The 14,133-nt window shown below is 42.6% G+C and overlaps 1 protein-coding gene and 1 long non-coding RNA gene across 2 annotated transcripts in view; one reads left to right on the top strand and one right to left on the bottom strand.

Moving 5' to 3' along the window:
- Positions 1 to 211: 211 nt before the first annotated feature.
- LOC130859095 (uncharacterized) lies at positions 212 to 3,746 on the bottom strand. Its single transcript, XR_009055167.1, has 3 exons — positions 3,537 to 3,746; positions 3,316 to 3,390; positions 212 to 1,862 (listed from the first exon to the last, which is right to left on the bottom strand). It is a non-coding gene; the product is annotated as an uncharacterized LOC130859095 (long non-coding RNA).
- Positions 3,747 to 10,826: 7,080 nt separating this feature from the next.
- The window catches only part of ACVR1 (activin A receptor type 1), a 124,146-nt gene continuing 120,839 nt past the window's right edge, over positions 10,827 to 14,133 (top strand). Inside the window, exon 1 of the mRNA XM_057746048.1 lies at positions 10,827 to 11,015. The gene's annotated coding sequence lies outside the window, so the exon portion shown is untranslated. The remainder of the gene's footprint in view (positions 11,016 to 14,133) is intronic.

Raw genomic sequence — 14,133 nt, 5'->3', positions numbered from 1 at the left:
AGTTTTCTGTAAATCAATTTGTTTTTTTCTAAGTTTTTAATGACATCTTAATTTTTGGTGCACTTTTGTTTGAATAGTTTTGTTTCAAATTCAAAGCACTAGTACTTTTTATTAATCTGCTACAAGTTTTTATTTTATTTTGATTTTTGAATACTTAAGTCTTTCAATTAGTTCTGGTGTATTTTCAGAAAGTAGCATTTATAGAGTAACTTCAAAGGGCCAGGCACTGGGGAAACACAAGCTGCAAATTCTAAATACTGACTAACTTTTGGAAAATAGTAGGAATTTTAAATATAAATAAACATAGAAGAAATAAAGTTTAAAATGTTATTTAAATTTTCTGAACCACTAGAACATTAAAATCATAAATATAGTAAAACAGCATGACAACATGATATATGCACGGGAAAGGGCATGATAGGATGGAGTTAGGAGCTCTGAATTCTACTCTGTATTGATTAACTACCTCTTTGGGGGAAATTCATTCAAGTTCTTAAAGCCTCTACTTCTTCTACAGTTAAAAAAGTAAAAGGACGTGGAGCCCAGTGACCCTGTTTCATCAACAAATCAATGCCATCAACATCACCACCACCACCACCAGCAATAACAAAAATGGGTGGGGGTGGGGTAGGGAGGGAGGACTAAATGATCTCAAAATTAAAAGAGACTTAATAAAAGGCCAAACAGTTAAATGATATAAGCAGGTATTGTCTGGATTGTGATTTGATGAAAGACCTTTCTGAGAAAATCTAGGCAATTAGAATCTGAACTCGGGATGTACCAGGTAATCATTCATTTTGTTAGGAATCATTAATTTTGTTAGGTATAATAGTGGCATTATGGTTGGGTAAGAAAATGTCCGTATGTTTTAGAGATGCTTGCTGAAATATGTAGGAATGGAATGATATGACGGCTGAAGTTTACTTCTAAATAATACCCCACCCCCTCCACCCCCTAAAAAGGAGATGTGAAAGGGGACATGGGAAATAGATGAATCAGCTCTGGCGTAATCTTGATCATTGTTCAACCTGGTGATAGGTATATGGGGTTCATTATTCTATTTTTTTCTCTTTTATGTTTATATTTGAAAGTTTTCATTAAAAAGAAACCATAACATCATGAAATCCTCAAAAAAAAAAAAAAAAAGGAAAAAGAACAAGAAAAGTGGAGGCTGTACTAAATTTTTCTAAATTCTTTTCAAAATAGAAAACCCCATCATTCTATTTCAAAGACTGAACAATGATCACTGTAGAAATATAAAGCAATTTTTGTTTTGATTTTCAAAATCAAATAGTATCTTTTAAGGCTGTGTCCTGATTATTAAATTTTACTGGTACCTAACATATAACTAACTGAAGATCAAGTAGAAGCAGCAATTCACAGTAGAAGAACTTCTGATGAACATTTGATTTGTCAACAAATCTTTGCTTGATTTGTCAACAGGGAACTCCGACCTTTAGCAGCAATAGAGTAAGCTTTTCTAAATTGAAGGCTCATCGCATCTCTTTGAGAGGTTGCATGGAAGGGCCTTTGCTGTGTGTTCACTCAGATCAATACATTGCCTTTTTCCTCTCTTTTCACCAAATGGGTTATGTGGCTGTTTTCTATCCAGGAATAATCGCTGTCATCAATACTTTTTCCTTGCTGCTTGTGTATTTCTTTTCCCTTCCAAGATCCTGAAGAGATTCAAATGTTTTCACATCTCACATGGGGAAGCTCCAGTTTCTTAGCTGTGATCAGTATAACATCTTTAGCTGCTAAAGAGTGATAGGGTTGCTTTCTTCTTTCCACATTGGATCCCTGTGGTAGAAACTGGAGGATTTGGTAACCTTCTGTACTCTGCGGTGAAGCACTAGGGGGAACTGAGTCATAGTTAAACTTCAGACTGTTAATTAACACAACATTGTGAATCAACTATACCTCAATAAAAAAAAGTTAATATCACACACACAAAATCAGACTGTTCATTGGCTTAAAAACTCATGTTTGTCAAAAAGAAAAATGGAGTGAGACTTGGGTGCATTTTATATACCCTAGTATATTTGACCCAGTGTTGACGTTACCTTTCACAGGAGTGGGTGAACCTGGCTGAACACAACTTACCTGGCTACTTAAGAAAATCAAAGCTTATCAGAACAGTTTTTATATTATTGGTAGTAAATACAGTATTATTTTTGGAATGAAATTGGTGAACTATTTTATCAAACTGCAAGGAACTTCACAGATGGCCCCTCATCCTTAGCAATTTCTTTACCAAAATAGAAATGAAAAGAGTCCCCTTAAAGAAAGGCAGCCAGTCCCACTGCAAAAATGTGGGAAATAATAAGTGGAAACCAAGTTAATCTTTAAATGTAGTTTATAGATTGGAATTTCTACCTGGTCAGTGCTCAGCAGGAAAGAAAAACAGAAAGCTCTTTATACTCTTATCAATAAAAATAACACTAACATTCCAATGGAATAATATGTAAAGAGCACTAACTGAAAAAAAATTAGAAAAATATAAACAGTTGATATGTTTATGAGCAAGGTACAAGCTCATTAGCAATCAAAAGGATGCAAATTAAAACGTAGAAGTTTTAAAATTTCCAAATTGGCAAGGGTAATAGAGGATGCGGTGACAAAGACAGACAGAGTGTGGTGAGATGGACAAGCTACTGGAAGCAGTTCAGATTACTTAGCAATTGGAAATATGATCTAGATTCCTACTTTGAAGAGCCTATTCTAAGGAAATAATGAGATGCTGTAAAAACTTGTGGTATATCCACAGGCTTAAATCAGTAAAACAAAAAATTCATACTCTCAGAGAATATCTAATGACCTGGGAAAATGCTCATAATATAACTAAAATGATTAAGAGAAAACTATGTTTATTTCCTTGTAATATATAAATATGCACAGAAAAGACCAAGAGAAAATTATCCAAAATATTATGTTTATATCAGAAATAGTAAAATTGATTTTATCTTCTTTGAAATACTTTTCTCTGTTTCCTCTGTATATTTTCGTAGTGATATTGCATTCTTTTAATTTCATTTCTAATATATTTTTATTTTTATTATAACTACCAATTACTGCAAAATTTTTAGGAAATACAACATAAGAATAAAAAGTGTAAAAATGGTGAGCTAATGTGCACAGGATATCTTTGGGAGGTAATGAAAATGCTTTAAAATTGTAGTGATGGCTGTAAAAACTCCATGAATATACTGAAAACCACTGAATTGTACACTCACATGGGTTAAATGGGTTAACTGTATGGTATGTGACATACCCCAATAAACTTGTTATAAAAACCAAAACAAGCATAAAGATCACCTGAATTGCCAAGATTACCACTGACGGCATCTTACTGCATAGCCTTCCAAACTCATTTCTGTGCATCAGACATATCTGTTTAAGGATTAAACATCAGATCATACTATGCATATCATTTAAAAAGCATTTTTAATTACAACATGTATAACTTTATAATCAGAAAGTATAAAGGGACCTAAAGGCGATTAGGACAACCGAGTTCTGTATCCAGCCTTACTTACCTTAAGGAGTTGTGAGACCTTGAGGAATCACATGACTTTTCAGCAATAAACTTTTTCCTTGTAAAAGGCAGAGCTGGGACTAGATGAGATTTTGGTCCCTTTCAGTCTTGGACTTCTGTGAGTCTATGCTTACTTGAAGAGGGGAACAATAATAGTAGTAAAACTTGTTGTAATTACTTCATTGTAATACCAAAGACTATGTATCAATAGGGACTGGTATTATTGGTATGGTGATAAAGAAAGCAAAGGACGGAAGAGTGCATAGCATGCTATGATCTGTGTTAAAGCAAAAGAGAACACCTATATAGTTTCACATGTCTGCAGCATGTCTACAACGTTTCTGTAAGGACAGGTAGAAGCTGGGCATTAAGGGGGTGGGTGGCTGGGAAACTGGTGATTCTGAAATTTACTTTTTCTTACACAATATATCCTTTTGTACTTGCATACTTTGTATCTTTTTTTAAAAAACAAAATAATTATTAAGGGAAAAATCTTGTTAACAAAGATATAACATCGTGTCATAGATGTCTTGGGTGTAATGATAAATGACAAATGACGTTACGCAAACTTGTCACTCACTCCCTTGCTTAAACCCCTTTAATCACTTCCCTGGCCTGGTTCTTATGAGACCTGCATGAGTGGGCTGGGCCATCTCAGTCCTCTAAGGTCACTTCACCCTGTGCATCTTTCACTCCAATCCCAGTGACCTTCTGTCAGTTCCTAGAGAACCTTAAGCTCTTCATCTCCCAAAATGTCAAACAGCATCAGCAACTTCAGATAATAAACTTTAGTAATTCTAACTCGAGTTGTGGAATTTTGAAACTGAGAGACCTCCAAAATGCAACTCACCCCTCACTTTACACCGGAGGAGAAGCTAGGCTGAAGCTAGGCTCTGCAATCTGCCATTACCTGCCTAAGGTCACACAGCTAGTCCTCTGCTGTATGTAATTAACCTTAGCAGCTGATCTCTGGAGTTTCATTAAACAAAAGTAGGTTAATAAAAAGGAAGCCTTTGGATTTTAGATATTGGTAGAGTGGGGCTATACTAGGACTTGGAAAATTAATTTGATTTCTTATCCATGAAAATGTCTTCATGATGGCAATGTTTGGAGGGACCAGTCAGGCAAAGGAATGTTCCTTAAAAACGAAGAGCCACTGTAATGCTGGATTCTACCAAGAACTACACACTTATATTCAAAATATATTTGTTTAATTTGAGGCAGAAATTAATTTGGTTGTCCTGAGGGCATTCATCCATGGGAGTAGCTTTTAAAAATCCACATCTCCACAATGTAGCTAAATTAACCGTAGTTAAGCGATTTAGAAACTCAAGTTGCTTCAGAATGTGAGCAAGACCCAGGACAGGACTGATGGGCATCTAGCCCTCAAGGTTGAAAGGAAATGAGTCACAAAGAGACTGAGATGCAAGCAAAGAATGAGATAAGGTGCTGAGGCCTCTGGGAAATATTCTTTAAAAAATGGACCTACCAGCAGAGCACAAAAATGCCTAATTTGAATTCTATTCTCTAATTCCTAACTCCCACTTCACACATATAAGTCCATATACATTCCTCACCAGTTAGGTTTGTTCCATGATTGTCAGACCCTTTAAAAATATATGCATTTCTGTTTATGGTTATTTCTCTTTATGAAAGTAATATAGAAAAGTTAGAACACACAGACATGCATAAAGAATAAGTCACTCCTGTCCATGATTCAGAGATAATTACTATGTATCTGAAGTAATTTTCTTCCTGTCTCTCATCTGTGTATATGTGAGTGTGAGAGATTCATGCATTTATAAGGGTCATGGAATTGGAATACTATCTTTGTATCCTAATTTTTTCAACTTATGCTTTACTGTTGGCGTTTCCAGAATTATTAGATAATGATCATTCTCATATAAATCTTTCTGTGATTGATGATTATTTTCATAGAATAAATTCCTGAAGTGGGATGAAAGTATTAGGGTATAAATATTGTAAGGTGTTTGATACATATCACTTATCTTCAAGAAACTGTTTTCCAGTTTACACTCTCCACAGCAACTGAATGTCCTTTATAAAGTCAATCTTACCAAGAGAATATGTTCAATTGCTAACAAATTGTGTAAAACATTTTATCTCAGTTTGGTTTGCATTACCATTTCAGTTTTTAAACTTTTCTCCTAATGTTCAGATGTAAAATTTTATTTTTCCTTGTCTATTATGACATCTACTCAGCTTTCTAGTAAAAGGTACATTTTGTTGATTTATAAGAGTTTTTTTTAATATATTAAAAATTTTAACCCTTTTGAGTATATGTTGTAAGTAGCTTCACTATTTGGCTTCCCCTTCCCTTTTTTTTTTTTTTTTTTTTTTTTAATTATATCTTTTATTTATTTACTTATTTGGCTGGGCTGGGTCTTAGTTGCGGCATGTGAACTCTTGGTTGCAGCATGTGGTATCTAGTTCCCTGACCAGGGATTGAACCCTGGGCCCCTGCACTCGGAGTGCAGAGTCTTAGCCACTGGACCACCAAAGTCGTGCCCCCTGCCCCCGCTGCCTTTTGTTTGGTTGTTCCCTAAGACATTCTAAGGAAAAAAAATTTACAGTCAAGCCAACCAATCTTTTTTATTTCTTTCATAGCTTTTATTTAGAAAGCCCTTTCTGGAAATTCGCTGGTGGTCCAGTGGTTAAGACTTGGCACTTTCACTGCTGTGGGCCTGGGTTCGATCCCTGGCTGGGGATCCTGCAAGACCTGTGGCATGGCCCCTCCCCCCCCCCAAAAAAAATAAAGGCCTTTCCCCATCCCAAGATATTTACCAATATTTGCTTTGAGTTAGTTTATAATTAAAAAATATGTTTAACTCTTTATTCCTTCTGGAAATATTTTAAGGAATGGTGTGAGAGGACACAATAACAGGATTTTGTCCAAGTGCCTCAACATTGTTTAATGAATAAGCTTTCCTTTCTGCAGTGGTTTTGTAATGCCTCTTTTATCACATGGTTGGCTCATAGCCACACACTGGTTTGCATGTAACCTGCTGTGCCAGGAGTGACTGGGTGAACTTTCCCAAGTGGGAAGTGTCTGTAGCTCCGACAGTTCTTTGAATATGGTGGACGGCCAATAAAGTCTTGTATGAAATGAACAATTAATGAGTCATTCATACACCTGGGAAAGTTTAACTGGAAGATAAACAAGTGTCTGTCCTGACTGGTTAAATGTTTACCTTTTGAGGAAAAGGGTGCCAATCATGATAGAATTTTTAGTGACTCTTTCAGACTATGATTTCCCTTCCACCCTTCATTATTCTGATCCAGTCATTTCAATCTTTGGAACATAATATTGGTTTCTTATAGACCTCAGTATCAGGACTAAATTCCAGATCTCAGGGTCTTTTAATCCATCATTCTCCAGGAATAGTTATGATGCAGCTCGGTTAGCATTTCTCACACTTGAGTCATGTATGGACACCTTTAACAGGAAAAAAATTCCACGGACCTTCAGTGATGCCTTAAATAATTTTTATAAAATTTCATTTAAATAAACTGCATGTTCTTATAGGTACATAGCAATAAAGGGTAGTGGAATCATGGCTGCATGTAGACATTCATGTGATCCAGAATATGCATCATATTACTTTAATATGATATTTTCTTTTAAAAGTATTGTAACTGAAGCAAAAGAACAAATTTCATAGAGAACTTGGAGATCCCCGAGGAGTACGTGTCCTAGTTCCAGTCTAATGAAATAGAAATGGGAGAATTGCTTTACCATAAACCACATCCATCCCTCAAACTTTGCCCTTTTTCTAAGCAGTCTGGATGCCTACTCAGCCTTCAACACTCAACTTACATGTGAACAACCACTAAACTAGACGTAAACTAACCTCCATATGCTTGTAACCATTACACAACTGGAAAACCAAAACTAAATATGAACAAAACTATAAAACCAATGCTTCAAGTAACTTTATTTAGTGAGACAGATGATACTGTCTTGCTGAACAAAAATGTCTGCTCACATTGTAAACACGGTACTATTGCCTGTTGGGAGCAGGGATTTTTTTTTCGTTCTACATGCCCAAACCAAATGAACAGACTTATCAGGATTTGTTTGTTCATTCCTTCAACCATTAATCTTTATTTTTCTTCCAGAAACCTCTAGAAATTGAATGCAGCACATCAATCATCATGATTCTCATCAACACCAGCTCTCAAACATTCCACCGATATTCTTCTAAAGAATTTGCTTCTGAAAGCTGATATATAACTAAGCTGATTTTTGCTCTATAGGTTTTAATAAGCCATGTTACTTTATATCATTATGAAAGGAAAACGCTCTCGAAGCCAAAAAGAAAAGGCTTCAAGATGAGAGAAAATCAGTCAATGTAGTTACTTAGATATTTTAAAAGAAATCATTTCTAAAAATTACAATTTATATTCTGTATCACAATCTGCAAAATTTTATGGAATAAATTCCCCCACTTTTGTAGGAAAATATTGTACAGGACTCTTAGGTTGCTCAAGACTCTGTTTCCTAATAGTTTTTGAAAGCTGTTGACTTTTAGAAATGAACATGTTGATCTGGGCGTAAAGGAGGAGGATATGCAGAAAACAGAAGAGTTGCCAATTCACAATGCGACAGGCAATTAATTAACAAGAGTCGTGCTCCTTGAAACATATGATGGAGGAGATCTGGGAATCTTAGAATAACAGAAGATGTATTTCCTCCAAGTTACTTTACTGGTATGATTTTCCACCAGCGTTAAATCAATGGATTAGATGTTGGGGTAAACCGTGGTTCTCAACGGGCAGTGATTTTGCCTCCACCTACCCTCCCTAGATATTTGGCAATGTCTGGAGACATTTTTGGTTGTCATGACTGTGGAGGGAGTCCTATTTACATCTAATGGATAGAGGTCAAGGATGCTGCAAAACCTCTTACCCTGTATAGGACAGCACCCCACAATACTTATCCAGCCAAAGATGTCTATAGCACCAAGGTTGAGGAACCCCTGTGGGTGGGGCTTGGGTAAGGCTGTATCCTTGTGTATCCTCCTGTTTTATACACACACACACACACACACACAATCAGTTTTTCTATATTACAGGGCCACAAGAACTACCCAGAATCCTCCCAGAGAGTCTCCAGGAATTTAATTTAGTTGACATGAGGGTTGAGTTAGAGGGTTCTGCATCGAGCCAGCCACACAATAAGATGACCATGAGGGAAGAGATAAAAGGAACAGTTAAAAGCGTAACAGAATTTATTCGTTCCTTTATTGACTTATTCAGCAAACCTGTATTGAGTACTCACATGTGCCACCCCACTAGGGATGATGATACATGGGTGGACACAACCAAACCTGGTCCCTGCCTTCACAGAGCTCACAGCCTAGAGGATGCTATAAAGAAGGTAACCAAGAAGAGGTCAGTAATGTGAGGACTCCGCAAATGGACCCGACTGAGAAATATTTACACAGCAGCTTGAGAAGCTCCCACATTTGTGTAATCTCATTTGAACTGCACAACAAACCTCAAGAGCCAGGCTATATTCTCTTCTTAAAGGGTAAAAATGTGCCCAAGGTCACACAGTTTGTAGGTGGCAGGGCTGACGCTTCAGCCAAGTGACACTGAGGTCCCTGCCACATTGTTCTACAGAGCAAGGATACATACAGGCACTCTTGCTTGATTGACTTGGAATCTCCTCTCCTGATTCCCACCAATCATAAGAGGTAAAAAGCCCTTGCCCTTATGGAAGAATGCCCCCAGCCTTCTGCAGCTTCTTGCTTATAATAACACCTGGGGATTCTTTTCTAGGGGTTTCATGTATATTTGCCTTGTGTTTCTAATTAGATTGTAAACTCCTGACCTGCTGGGACCAGATCTTCCATGTTCTTTGCAACCTTTCGCAGTACTGCAGTAAATGCCTGCTGCATGAATGAACCTGTAGAGATAAAAATACTTTACGGTATTCCCATTTATTGGTTTCACGGTTTTATTTGGCTTTGTGATAGGACTGTATATTCTAAACTTCTAGAAGGCAGAGAAAATGGCTTGGTGCTTTCCTTACACTCAGCAGGCACCATGCAAAATTTGATCCTCACATGCCTTTTTGATGCTTTGGATAATATTAGCACACTGGAGTGTTTTGTGTATCTAAGGACCGAGGTTGTCAGCCTCTCTGAGGCGAGGAATGTTCCTTCCTTTCCACTGTAAGCTCCCATGGCGCCTAGGTCAGGGCTAGATTACCGCAGAACAGCCCCCTCCTCCCCCCGCCCCAAATGCATATTTTTATTACTAAGGAGGCGGACTGCGAAAATGGCAAGCTCTTGCACAACCCCAGACCTTGCGAGGAAATGAGCAGAGTGGAAGGGGATCTGCAGGCAGGTCAGAAATGGCCTGGATGCGAAGGTCGAGGCAGCAGGACTCCAGCGGCGCGCCGCCCGCAGTCCCGGGCCCGGGAGGCAACCCGCCCGCCTGCCGGCCCGCCCGCCCAGCGCGCCCTCGGGAGCCGTCCCAGACGGCCCCGCCCGCGCCTACCTGGGCACTCACCCCGCCGCGGGGCCTCTCCGCCTCCCACCCCGGCCGCGGGAGCCCGGCTCCGGCCCGCCCCGCCGCCGCCGCCGCCGCCGCCGCCCCGCCTCCGAGGAACCCCGCGGGCGGCGCGCTCGCAGCCTCCGCCCGGCCCGCCAGACAGCGCGGGGCTCGCCGGGGGCGGCGCGGCGGGGCTCGGCGGGCTCGCCCCCGGCCGGGCGCCTGCAGGGGGCGCGGGGACGGCCCCGCCCCGCCGCCTTCCCTCTCCCTCCCGGCTCCCTGGATCCGCGCCGGGAGGAAATGATGTGTTGCTGCCTGGTTAATCACAGCTCCAGACACTCATTGGCCGAGCGCTCCGCAGCCACTTCCTCCTCCTCCCGCTCCTCCCGCTCCTCCCGCTCCGGCTCCGGCGCTCCGCAGCCGCCGCCGCCGCCGCAGCCTCCCCCCTCGGCTCTGGGGGAACTTTTCTACTCTCAGTGACCGCCCCCTCCCCCCGCCCCCGCCGGGCCCACCCCCGCCCGGCCCGCGCGCCCCGCCCGCGGCCGTCCTCCCAGCCCGTGCCGCGGCGCCTCGGGAAGTTTATTCCGCCCGCCCTCCTCCCCTTCCTTCTCCTCCGCCTCCTCTTCACCCCGCCTCCCCTCCCTCCCCCCGGCTCTTTCCCCGGGGTGGCTGCCGCCGCCGCCGCCGCCGCCGCTGCCAGGCTGCTCCTCGGCCAGCCGCGCCGGCCCCAGGGCTGGAAAGCCGCCGGCGCCCCGCACCGGCCCGCCGCCGCCGCCGCTCGCCGCCGCTCGGGGCCGGCCGCCGGTCCTCGGTCCCGCGGAGTTCCGGGCTCCCTCGCCGGCCGCGCCGCCCCGCCCCGCCCCGCGCCGCGCCGACCTGCAGCGCCCGGCAGGCTCGCACTCCGCCTCCCCCGGCTCAGCCTCCCGCCGCTGCCGCCGCCGCCGCCGCGGGACCGGAGGTGAGGACAGGTCGCCGGCCGCGCCTGCCGGAGCCGGGAGGACCGAGGGAGGAAGGCGCCTAGCGGCAGAAGGGGCAGGCATTGGGGGTGGCAGGGTGGGCGTCTGCGGTGCCTCCCCCTCGCTTTCATGCCTTTCTCCCCCAAGCCGATCCACTCTCGGAGGGGGAAGCAGCCGCGGAACAGAACTGTCCTGCCGTGGGCCTGAACTGCTGGTGGGATACGGGAGAGGGCAGAGGCGTGGAGTGGGGTGGTCTCTGGTTTGCAGTGTGTGTGTGTGTGTGTGTGTGTGTGCGCGCGTGTGTGCGCGCGTGCATGTAGTGAACTCCTTCAGGGTGTGCGCCTCTGACTTGTAAATCGATCTGGCCGCTTGGCCATGGGGCTCACCTTCCTAGCTGAGCTTGGTAGAGAGTGAAGGGATGGGCGACTCACCCCCACCCTCAAAATATCTGTCTCTTCCAAGAGGAATTTGCTGCTGGAAAGATAGCCAATAAACTCTGCTCAACGCCCTCCCTCCCTCCGTCCTTCCTAGCTGCAGTTTCAAAAAGCTTCAAAGCCAGGAATGTGGGATTCATCTTCCGATCCCCAGAAGGCAAATGTGGTTACAGATGTTGCACAGTGCTTTGCCAAGTTTAAAACCCTTCCTTCAACACTGTAACCAAAACCGTGAGGCTAGAACCTGGGGTGCGCTGGGGAGAGGTGTGGGGCCTCTGGGGCTGCTGGACTCACTACCTTCCGTTGGGTTCTAGACTGTCTCAGCTGTGTCCAGTTTGTGCCAGATAGGTCTCTCACTCTCCCCCGACTCCCATTCTTCCCCCCTGGAGTTTTGAACGCTCCTGCATGGGAGAGAAGCTATAGAAGAAGCTACTCAGGGAAGAAAACATTCCAACTTAGTAGCAGAAGAAGAGTCTTGGTTAAAAAGTTGTGCTTAATGTGGTTTTGGGAGAGAGGTAGCAAAGTACTACAGTGGGTTTGTTGATTTTATTGGGCTTTTTTTCTTTTTTGAAGTGTGGGTGATGGCAGTTAGGTGATGAGAAAAGGGGCTGATCTCACACGTATTTTGTATATTTTTGAAAAGAGGTTCTCGCATTTAGACACAGACTGACCCAGTGGTTTTTAAAGAATCCTGTCCCAGGGATGCAGACTGCTCTGACAGCCCAGGGAAAGGCGGTGGCAAAAAATAGACACCACCTCCCTTTCCCCCCAAAAAACTTCTTCCTGGAAAGGTGGTGGTAAGAAATTTCAAGAGATGGGCTGATCCAAGTGGCGGGCCTTAAATGGAAACACTATAGTATGTCCTGGCACTTGTCTCTGGAGGTGGGTGGCTGGCGACGGGCCCGGACTTGGGCAGCCAGCAGACACCAGACTTGTGCTGACCTCAGACACTGGCCTCGCCATCCAGTTTTACAGTATGCTTGAGTGTGAAATTCGGATCTTTCCCATTTCACTGATGGGGACACAGAGGTGGGGAGGTTATTGTAGGCCTAGACAGGATTTGGATCACCTGGCGTCTAAGACCAAATCACTTTTTTTGTGATTCACTTGTTTCTGTTTTCTGTCCTGGTATTAAAAAAAACAGAAGTCTTTTGAGGCTGAGATGTGTAGGCCTTAGATTGATGGAATTGTGTGTTGGATAATCGCATTGCTACCGTCACCTCTTGTGAAAATACTCAGAGGTGGTGAATGATGTTGCAGTAGATTCTGGATAGATGGCAAAAAAATCAAGGGCCGGGACAGGTTCGTTCCCTCCTTTTCTAGCAGTGTGGGTGAGTTTTACTTGAAATGGAGAGAGTGGCTTTAAATAAAACTTGACAAAGGTAGTAGTTTTACAACTTCTGTACCTTGGAAGAGAGTGATCATTTGAATCCGAATAAGTTTCTTGTTACCTCTAAGTAATTTAAAAGGAACTAAGGATGAAGAGTGAAGATGGAGGTGGATGCCACATTCAGGAATATGACAAATTAATTTCAGAAGTGAGGAACTTAATTCCATTAATAGTATTGTAATGGTTTTTTTTTCAGAGTGGTGATTTACCAAATTTTGTGCATCTGTCCACAGAACAGATAACAGTGATTGAACCAGTAAGTAGAGACTATGCCTCTATCTTACCCTAGATTGCACAGAACTAGTCCTGTGATGATTGCAATAGGCTTCTAGGTGAGGTTGGATCAAGTAGTCCAACCTTCTAGGGGAGGGAGGGACGGGGCAGAAATGGATTTGAAAAATGATCCTGCTGTTCAAGGTCATGAGGTGAAGATGGAATCAATGCGTGTGTACTGTACTTTAGGCAAACAGGAGCTGGGACTGGGAATTGTCCTCTATGCTTGTTCTGCTGTTGGATTGCTGCCCCTTGATTTATTTTCACGTGATAGAAATTAGGGCGAAGTAAACTATGGATGGTGGCAAAATCCTTCGATGTTTTGAGTGAATTTAATGACAGATTTGATGATTTGGGGAGGAGGGGGACTGGGTACGTGCTGGACACTGTGCTCAGCTCTTTACACACACTTTTTCATTATATTTTCACAGCAACCATATGTTTTATTATTATTTCATTCCTTTACAATAAGAAATTGAGGCTTGGCAAAATTGAGTTGCCCTAAGCTGTAGAGCTTGTCAATGGTGGAGTGGGGATTTGAACCAGGAGTTTGTGGGACACTGGAACCCATGTTCTAGGCCATTCTTGCCAGTGTGTGCCAAATTTCATTCATTTGTACACTGTCTTTGCGAGTTTACCATAGCTAAGTCTGTCTCACTTAGTCTATTAATTAGTTAATATTTGTCTTTAAAGCAATGATTCACCTTAAAAAAACAAAACACCTTAAAGACATCATCTTTTAAGAAGAAACAATATTCACTGCCATTCTTGGAAAGCCAACTCACCTGTTATGATTAGGAGATAATCCTAAAGATGTATTCATACTTAGAGTGAAACCCAAATTCAGAATAATGAATTCCTGGGTGGGTGGGTGGGTGGGTGTGTGTGTGAGTGAGTGTGTGTGTTGCAGGGACCTGGGGGTATGGGTGGAGTGGAGGAGGAGGTAGTTGATAATTGGTTGATATTCTGGTTTTTGGATTGAGTGATGGGTTCATGGGTGCCGATTTTATTTTTAGACTTTAT

The sequence above is a fragment of the Hippopotamus amphibius genome, chromosome 8 (assembly GCF_030028045.1).
Source record: "Hippopotamus amphibius kiboko isolate mHipAmp2 chromosome 8, mHipAmp2.hap2, whole genome shotgun sequence".
Classification (NCBI taxonomy): Eukaryota; Metazoa; Chordata; class Mammalia; order Artiodactyla; family Hippopotamidae; genus Hippopotamus; species Hippopotamus amphibius.
The sequence above is the reverse complement of the archived record's forward strand: the minus strand, read 5'-3'. Positions and strand labels throughout refer to the sequence as shown.